General features: G+C 41.5%; 1 protein-coding gene across 2 annotated transcripts in view; it reads left to right on the forward strand.

Moving 5' to 3' along the window:
* DDC (dopa decarboxylase) overlaps nucleotides 1-5,313 on the forward strand; it is a 122,596-nt gene extending 117,283 nt beyond the window's left edge. For both annotated transcript variants that reach the window (XM_004708040.2, XM_045286358.1), the window contains exon 15: nucleotides 4,947-5,313. The gene's annotated coding sequence lies outside the window, so the exon portion shown is untranslated. The remainder of the gene's footprint in view (nucleotides 1-4,946) is intronic.
* The last annotated feature ends 1,904 nt before the right edge of the window (nucleotides 5,314-7,217 follow it).

Here is a 7,217-nt window from a genome sequence, read left to right on the forward strand (position 1 = left end):
TTCCTGTTAGCAGCCCAACTCAAAGCCACTACACAGCCAGGGTCTCCTTTAGGGTCTCTTAAAAGAGTGGGTCTAATCAAAGCAGTGGCTTTTGAGAGTCCACTGGGCCAGTTTAATGAATGACAGGGATGCCGCCTCAGAAGTCTATTGAGACTGGTTTTTGGATCCCAAAGGGATAATCTTAATAGATTTCCTCAAAGGAGGTGGGGCACGAGGGTTGTTAGGAAGAGGTTTTACAAACCTTACAAACATTACAAACCACAATGATGAGTGAAAGTCAAGGAACATTATTCTTTTTTTCCCATCACTACATTCATAAAGAGTAGCAGGTATTGTCCTACAGGACTTTGGTTGGGAGGCCTTACCCTATCCACCCGACAGCTCTGATCTTGCACCTTTAGGCTTTATTTTTGCTCCTCAGTCTCAAACAATATTTGAAAGGAGCACAATTTACGGTGAGTTCCTTCAAAGTTGCCCCAAATGCGATCCTGAAATCAAAGAGTACAGAGTTCCTTGAGGAAGGGCTGGAGTGATGGAAACACTGCCTTTAGAAGTGCGCAGACCCAGACGGAGGATACAGCCAGAAACCATAGCTTCACATCCTTAAAAACCAGAAAACATTTTATTGATTTAGGTGAAAGTTTACAGAGCAGATCAGTTTTACATTCAATAATTCTTACCCATGTTGTTTCAACTCATCCATTACATCTGTTGTACCTGTACAATCATTTTTCTGAATTCCTTTTCTGATAATTCCATAGCTTGTTCAGTTTTGGCCATTTCTCTGAAGTCTTGGTGTCGTTCACTTATTTATGTCTGTTTCCCTTGCTTTTTTTGTGTGTGTATGTAGGGATCGATATTGTCTGTTGTTTCCTTGACATTTTGCGGTAGCTGTTAGGGGTAGCAGGGAGATGGGCTTGTGTAGGGGTGGTAACTCTGTTGAGTGATGTGGTAGAGGAATCATCATAGACACTTCAGAAGTATTGGGGAAGAGGTTGGGGGAGAGATCAAAGAATGAAAGGGAAAGTAATAGAGGGTGGGGGAAAAAAAGAGATCCAGTAGTGCTAATTAATGGAATCTAACAAAAGAGAAAATAAATTCCTTATTTTGAAAGAATGAATGGGTAATACTGATTGAAAAGAATTAGAAGAGTAGTGTGAACTTTTGAAGAAAAAGAGAAAGAGAAAGAGAAAGATTAAAGGAAAAAATAAGAAAAAAGGAAAAAACAAAGAAAGAAAAGCAAGAGTTGTGGGTGTCTGGATGCTCAGCTCTGCCCAGGAGCACTGTTGCTGATGCAGGCAAGAGAAAGATGTGTTTCCTGGAGAAGGGTGGGGAGCCCAGGTCAGTTCAGGACCAGCTGGAAGGATCAGCTGAGCAGTTAGTTACAATCAGTGTCTGTGGGTGAATGAATGACTCCACCTGGTCAGGGATTGAGGCGACTGGAATATGTTTATGCCCTACTGTGCCCTGGAGGCTACGGGGTCGGCAAGTCATCCCTTTCAATCCTCTCAGTGTACCAGCACTTATCGCCCTCTTTCCCAGTGTTGTCTGTTTTCATTCCTCCTTCTTTCTTAATCCTCTGTCCTTGGGTAAATGCTGCTCTTGGCCCCGAGGGGTTGATTATTGTAACACAGATGTAAGTTCAGACCTGTTGTTGATTATTGTAACACAGATGTAAATTCAGCTCCAGACCTAAAGGGTGATTAAGAGCCATGGCCTTGGTGGTTCCAGAAGTCTCTGTCAGACCAATAAGCCTGGTCTTTATGGTTTTGAGGTCAGTTTCATAATTTTCTTGTACTCTAAATTGGACCTTCAAATATAATCCTATACAGAGCAGTTGATAGTATTAATTGGGCAACATGTAGTTCTTCTGGGAATAGGGTTACGGAGTCTGATGTTTGTGTGATCGGTTAACTCATTGGACTAGTTGTTTCCGTGTGTCTTTCAATTTTGATCATTCTTCCTTCCTCTGGGTAGATAGCAACCAATAGTTAGACCTTACATGTTGGCTCACAAGCTTTTAAGACCCTGTTATATGACTCAATAAAATAGAATGTGGAAAATTGCCTTTGTGAACTATGCTATGCCAATTGTCCTTGGTGTTCTGCACACTATGGTACTGCACCTCCTTCCCTCTGGTGCTGGCTAGCTCTAAAGAGTTTTGACAACTTTGCAGCCATTCACTCAACCACATTCATGGATATATTTGCAGCAAAGGTAAATGCGCATGAATAAATATCTTCTGTCAAACCTATATATAGTCATGGACATCTTGATCTATATATATTTTTAAATAAAGATTCTGGCTTTGTGGCAATGAGTATGATTTTGTAGCAATACCAAAGTCTCACATATGGAAATGTAGGACCTAAGTGTATTATGTAATTTATTTTAGTGAGTACATAGACTTTGACTCCTTTTAAATTTTAATCCCTGATAATCTGTATCTGTTCATATATAATACGATGTACTGTGTCATAATTACATCCTGGTATGCCCACAAGAGCATATATAGTGTAGATTTGAAAATTATCTGGAACAAAGGCATATTTTCAGCTAGAATCAAATTGTGTAGTTATTATATTTGGAATCAATTAGAAAGGTTACAGTGGAATTCTTTTGTTTTTAATACTACGTTTCCCAGTGTTGCTTTAATGGATAGACCACAAGTGGTTAGTTTTAAAGGACAAGAGTTTATTTTCTTACCATTCTGGAGACTAGAAACCCAGATTCAGGACCCTAGCTCTAAGGAAAGGCTCTCATGGTTGACAATGGGGGAAGATCCTTGTCTTCCAGTATTCCTCAGCTCTTTGCCAATCTTCATGTGGAATATTCCAACTCCCTCCTTTCTGTGCTGTTTTCTTCTGTGTACATGCTGTTCCTTAAGGAGCCTTGGTGGCTTAGTGGGTTACTAATCGGGCTACTAATCTTAAGGTCAGCAGTTCAAACACACCAATTGCTCTGTGAGGGAAAGTTGAGGCTTTCTGCTCCCATAAATATTTACAGCTTTGGAAACCTAAGGAAGCAGTTTTATTCGGCCCTATAATTTCATAGGAGTCAGAAACTAGTCAATGGCAGTGAACTTGGTTTTGGTTTGGATTCTGAAATTCAGAAGTCATTAGACTTAGGACAAACCCTACATTGATAGGACTTCATTAATATTTTAGAACACACCCCACACTGATCCCAAACTTTCAATGCCATCAAGTCGATGCTGAGTCACAGCAACCCTGTAGGACAGGGTAGAACTGCCCCTTTGAGTTTCTGACATTGTAACTTTTTACCAGCATAGAAAGTCTCATTTTCTCCCATGGATTGGCTGGTGGTTTCAAATGGCTGACCTTTTGGTTGGCACCTCAATGCCTAACCAGTAAGCCTGGGCTCCTTATGCTGATAAGGCTTTATTAACGTAACAGAGAAAACCCTGCTCCCAAATGGGACCATACCCAGAGATAGAGGACTTGGGACTCAACAAAATTGGAAGGACACAATTCATTTCATAATATATGACAGCTAAGAGTTCATTTTAATGTGTGCATTTTCTTTTAGCCAGTTGGATTAAAACAATGAAGAAGCTTACTATCTTGGTTTTACTTGTGCTTACATGGTCATAGTTTTGAGATATTTTATAGAGGATAAAAATTTAGGTAGAGATTTAAGTAAATATTGATAAAATTGTCATTAGAGAAGTCGGAACTGCTAATAAAAACAGACTGTTAGGTAGCCAGAATAGGGACCAGGTTGTCTATTGGGCATGCTCCAAATTCAGGCTCCAAGCCAGGATGGGGAGTTACACCTGGGTGGGCCAGGTGAGCTTGATTCAGCCAATGGGGTCAACCAGTACCTTCAACCATGCCTCCCAGAGGAGGGCCCAGAAAAAGCCCGAATCCAAAGCCCAGGGCTCCCTTTTCCAGTTAGGCTGCGCTTTTCTCTGTCCCCAGTTTTCCACGCTTTCCTCTGTCCTCAGTTTTCCACGTGTGGGTGAGAAGTGCCCTGAGGGTGCCTGTGTAAAACCTGAAAATTCTTCCGTTCTTTAAAAACTCACTTGGATCACAAACCAGGCTTCGGAGTGAATTCTTTCTCTCTCGAAGCCAAGGACAGGTATTTCCACCTGAGAAACCTAACAATATTTCTTACAGGTCAAACTCACATATTTCACCACTGTCTCCATCTTACTGGAGAAATTTAATATGCAATGCCTTCTTATTTGAGAAGAGACCCCCATCTCAAATATAACTTAAGGAGAACATTTAGTAAGTCTTAAGAGAGACAACAACTACACAAAGACAGACATCATCCATATGAGGAAGGTCATTAGCACCAAGTAAAAGTGGTGTCCACGGGTGTGTTGAGATACAGTGCTCTAAAAGGGACCATGGAAGGGCAAAGGAAACTGTCACAAAAGCATGATTGGTGGCAGATCAATACAATTACAGGTGGGACTACAGAAGCAGGAGTGAGACCTTAATTGGGCCTGCCCATTGTTAGATACAAAGGCTTACTAGATTGCTCTGGGCCCTTCTGACCAAAGCAGTTGGGTGACACTAATGGGCCTGACTTCAGGACAGTGCAATGATCCAGGCCCCGCCCCAACCATCCCCAGCTCTATGACCTCCATCAAGGGCATCCAAAGGCAAGCCTCTAAGAAAGTCTGCTCCACCCCGGGCTGGGTAGAGGGGTGAAGGCAATCCACTGTCCCGGGCATTCTGCCTGAGGGCAAGATGATCTACATGCTCTGTCAAAGATCAGAAAGCGTTCAATGGAGGCTCAGAGCCAGGTAGGGGACTCTGCCAATGGACTTTGGGTTGTCACTACTGTTCATACCCTTTTGCAAACCAGGGTGCTCAGAATTTAAGTTGTAAAACACCTTGTATTTAAATGACAGCATACCTAGTCTTTTTTTTCAATGTAGTCATATACTCATGCCTTTTGTTTTCTTCCCGCAGACACCAAAAGATGAAAAGATATATATTAAAACAAACAAGAAGAAGATAAATATATCCTGACCACCTGGAGAGGAGCCTGCATGTAGTTTCATCATTCTGTCTACGTATTTATCCAGAAGCAAATGATTACTTCAATTCAGCCTCTCATCAACAAATAAATACTATTTGCATATTACAAATTAATCCCAGTGGGGACAGCTTATATTCATTATTTGACTATGATTTTTGATTAAAAATAATATTATCTTGCTCTTGCAGTCATTAGGGAATCTATGGTAATATAACCTGAGATTATATCTGTGGTTTTTAACAGTGTCATTTGTTATGTGGCTAAATACTTAATAAACAATGTGATGTGCAACAGTAATTGTGTCTGGAAATAATCTTTTATATTGTTCCAAATTGATTATTTTAATATTGACTTCTTTTAAAATACCCAATGATAGGGTGTCCTAGGATTTTTCATAAGGCCTCTCTATTCATCCAAAAATATTGAGTGCTTAATATTTGCCATGGAATATTCTATATGCATTAAAAATATGCATGTTTTAATTGAAGATGACTCCAAATTCTAAGGAAACAAATCTAGAACTGACAAAAATAGCAAGGGGGCCACATTTGACCTCTTCTGGCTCCCAAGACTTATTGCCTCAAGGCAGAGGTCCAACATGCCTCCACCCTTCATCACTTGGACCCCTAGTCCGACCACCTGTACCTCCCATGGCACTCATTCTGTGTTTTGATAATTCATTGCAATGGCCCTGCAGAACTCACAACATGAATAAAAATGGCTCATTTTCAGCCCAAATCCAAAGTAAAGGATGGGTATTAGGGTTGTGTTAGACAGGGTTCTCTAGAGAAACAAAACCTGAATGCTAATAATTTTATATATATTTATACAGATAGATATATATGAAATAAACAGATTATAAAGTAGTATAAATGGCTCAGGGCAACTCACTCCCGTGAGACAGTTGTGAGACACTGGCAGTCCTTCAAGTCTTGAGGGCTGCTGGGTAGTCCTCTGTAGAGCCATTCAGGCTATCTGGGCACAGGCAACAAACAGCGAGGCAGGTCACCAAGAGTCAGCCAGATGACAGAGTCCGACAGTCCCTAGCTCAAGAGATGTAAATTCCAATGGTGTGGTGGAGCAGGTCTTGAAGGAACCTTAAATTACAGCGACGCAGTCCACGGGTTAAGTGTCCCACAGGTAGTGTAGCTTGCAAATTGAGGCAAAGGACAAGCAAGGTAGCCACACACGGGTCTGATGATCAAAGAGCAAGAGACAAGAAGGCAAGGCTCATGGAGCCATTTATCTCTCCAACCTTCAATTAATCCCACATGTGTTTATCGGCCAGGTTGGCACAATAAACTAACTACCTCAAGGGTCCTTAATCAATAGGAGCAGTGGGGAATTACGTAATCCAGTCAGTGAGTGGAGTCTGGGGTGCTTAAGTTGCACCCCAGTGGGAGTTTTTGCACCTAACTATGCCTTTGAGCTAAGACTGCGAAGGGCTCCTGGATGGGGAACCAAAATAACCAATGACCCTGGGCTGATTTGGCTCCATCCATAAATATACTTTGGGCAGATAATTCACACCTAAGTTCCTGGCAAAAGTTTGCAGAACAGGCGGCAAGAGGAATGCTGCTTCGACAGCTGTATAAATGGGAGGCTGGACGATAGGTTGGTGACAAGCTTCCCCTAAATAGGGGAGTAATTTGGGTGGAGATTCTGAGATATCACCTCCTTGGGTCAGATGTAGGCCCAGTCGAGAAAAAAAGCTTATCTAACTTCTGTCTCGTTTCTTGGTACTCATGACAGTTCAGTCCACATCCTGGCTCGCCAGGTATCTCCATCACATACTGTCCAGGACCCAAATCACCCAACCCCCAAAACTTAAGAAAGCACTTTCTCTCATTTCCCTTAACAAACAGACTTGCAATGTTTGTTAAAGAACACTGTACTGTCAACAATGTTTTAAAATATGAATGTATTTAATAATTATTTTAAATTCAATGAGGTAGGCTCAGTTATTAGTCTCATTTTACAAATGAGAAGGAAGTACAGGGCTATTCAGAGACTCTCTGGGGTCACACCACTCATCGGTTGCAGAGTTGGAACTGGAGTCCAAGTCGTCTGACACTAGAACCGACCTACTCTGAACCACAAAACTATGCTGCTTGTTGCTCAGTATCAACCACTGCTCACGATAATTGGCAGTGAGGACATTGTAATTTGCACTGTTGTACGTATCCAAGAGGAGATGGGAA

The sequence above is a fragment of the Echinops telfairi genome, unplaced genomic scaffold (genome assembly GCF_000313985.2).
Source record: "Echinops telfairi isolate 266 unplaced genomic scaffold, ASM31398v2 ScPeMD7_7;HRSCAF=31, whole genome shotgun sequence".
NCBI lineage: Eukaryota > Metazoa > Chordata > Mammalia > Afrosoricida > Tenrecidae > Echinops > Echinops telfairi.